Here is a 2,284-nt window from a genome sequence, read left to right as displayed (position 1 = left end):
CAAAGGTTCCAGTTCACCATATTTAATTTGAAATACAAACAGGAAAAATGCATTAGGGCAGTGCAGGAATGCAGGCGGCAGCACTTTCTTACAGAGATATCACACTTAAACCAAGTAAAACATTGCTTCACGGCTACAGCATTAATAAATATGAATAAGAGAAATCTGCGTAATTTTAGAAACACCACCCTATGATTGAAACATTAAGAAATAGAAATTACAGTTCACTTTCATGGATTTTAAGCAAACTCCCCTACAAATGAATAAATAATCCACCAATGGGAGCAGCAGGGATGTAGACGTTAACCACAACTGCTTTTTTCCACCTCATGACAATATACTTGCCTTGGATCTGTTGAGTGCTGAGGTTGGCACTCTCTTGCTGGCTGGTAGTCTTCAACTGGCACTGGCTCCAGTGTAACAGTGGTCCCTCCCTCCTTGTATTGGCGCACAAACTGCTGAAATTGTATTTGCTTTTTGAAAGAACCATCAAATAACCATAAAAAAGACTAGGAAAGAGGTGTTCTGAAATTAAAAAAAAAAAAAAATCTAAGTCCTAAATTATGAGAAAAACTAAATAATGAGTTCATGATTGCGTAGATTATTTAGAAAATCATTCATCAGTCACAATATTGAAACTACTGACTGGTGAAGTAAATACTAATGATGAGGTCATTACAATGCAATGTTCTGCTGGGAAACCTTGGGTACTAACAGTTATGTGGATGTTATTCTGACATATATCACCCACCTAAACAGCGTTGCAGACCATGCACACCTCTGCGGCTGCTACTGATGGGACAATCTGTTTGAGCATCTGTGTGATGTGCCGGAACAAGCCTGATACGTAGAGAACCAACCCCACAACCAACAGAACTCAGGATTTACTGCCAACATCCCAGTGTCAGATACCACAACCATAATTCCCCAAACATACACTGTGTATAAAACATGGACGTAGCCTCTGGGTCTGCAAAGTGAAGTCACTGTGGAAATGCCTTAAACCTTCACTTTTTTCCAGAGGCCATCAGGAGACAACTCCTCTGGTTGCAAACAGTTTGATTGTATAGAAGTCTATCAGAAAATAACCCTATCTGTCACTTGATTTACTACCTCAGTAAACATTCTCCTTTTGCATTTATGGTCTTAGTCACTGTTTTCAAGACACTTGAATGCAGCATGATCATTTTCTAAATGAGGAAAATAAAAAATAAAGCATTTCAGGGTGGGGCTACCTTGTGATTACCAGTGCAACTGTATCACTGTGAGTTGTATCTTCAGGTCCGTCAGTCAGATCCACGTTTCTCTTCACATCTGATTTCAAAATACCAAGCAGGTCAAAGGGACAAATACCAAACTTGAGGCTCAGAATGGTGGGTTGATTTATCCATCCTTTATATACAGTGTATGAGCCTGACTGGTCTGAGTTGTGTTGTTGACACAAGGCAGTCCTATATGTTGGGTAGGTTGTTTTAATGTTGAGGCCGACTTGTGTGTAATAATATATTTAATATATGTTCGCCACGTTATGTGCTGTGTAGAGTGTCTTTTGCTTTGTATTTTACAATTAGTTCAAGTTCCTATTCACGCCCTGTTGTTCTGTCATTACTTCCTTGGCTTACACATTGGCTACCCTCCTCCACCACAGGGGGCAGCACTGCAGCTGATCACAGCGCAGCACGAAGAAGAAAAGCCCCTCAGCTGACCAATGAGAAGGCAGCAGTGAGAAGCAGGAGTTCCTCAGTCTGAGGGAGCAGACGCAATCAATGGGAGCGTATCAGCAGAAAACCGGCATTAGAAGGTAAAACTTATGTTTGTTCGCTTTCTGCTCGTCAGATAAAAACCCAACGATTAGACTTCATGCCAACCTCTCCCACTGGCGTGTGTTTTTTTTGTTATTTTTTTAATTCTTATTATTTTTAATTCATTTATGCTGTTGTCGATGCTAATTGACTGTCAAACCAAACCAACAGAGCTAAACGTAAATAACAGCCTGCACTGAGCAGACATGCTTTCAGAAACAGTTGCTTGTCGGTACATTGAGATGCATTTTAGCACTGACTGTTATTAAGTTGATTATCTGCCTTCTCCGGGATCTGTGCTTCAGGTGGAAGCTGAGAAAACTACACAGGTGGAAACTTTCAAGTGCTTTTACAGTATTTACATTTTGCAGTTTTCAGGAGGTATGCTTTAAACATGACTGACACCAAACACACGACAAACTCTTTAACCGTCGCCGTGGATGAAATGTGTCACCTTTGTACCCTGCTGATAAACTATCAGC

At 40.5% G+C, this 2,284-nt stretch overlaps 1 protein-coding gene across 1 annotated transcript in view; it reads left to right on the top strand.

Annotated features, from left to right (window-relative positions):
• The first annotated feature begins 1,742 nt into the window (after positions 1-1,742).
• ldah (lipid droplet associated hydrolase) overlaps positions 1,743-2,284 on the top strand; it is a 9,911-nt gene continuing 9,369 nt past the window's right edge. The window contains exon 1 of the mRNA XM_008300974.1: positions 1,743-1,801. The gene's annotated coding sequence lies outside the window, so the exon portion shown is untranslated. The remainder of the gene's footprint in view (positions 1,802-2,284) is intronic.

Source organism: Stegastes partitus, unplaced genomic scaffold, assembly GCF_000690725.1.
Source record: "Stegastes partitus isolate 25-593 unplaced genomic scaffold, Stegastes_partitus-1.0.2 Scaffold1617, whole genome shotgun sequence".
NCBI lineage: Eukaryota > Metazoa > Chordata > Actinopteri > Pomacentridae > Stegastes > Stegastes partitus.
The sequence above is the reverse complement of the archived record's forward strand: the minus strand, read 5'-3'. Positions and strand labels throughout refer to the sequence as shown.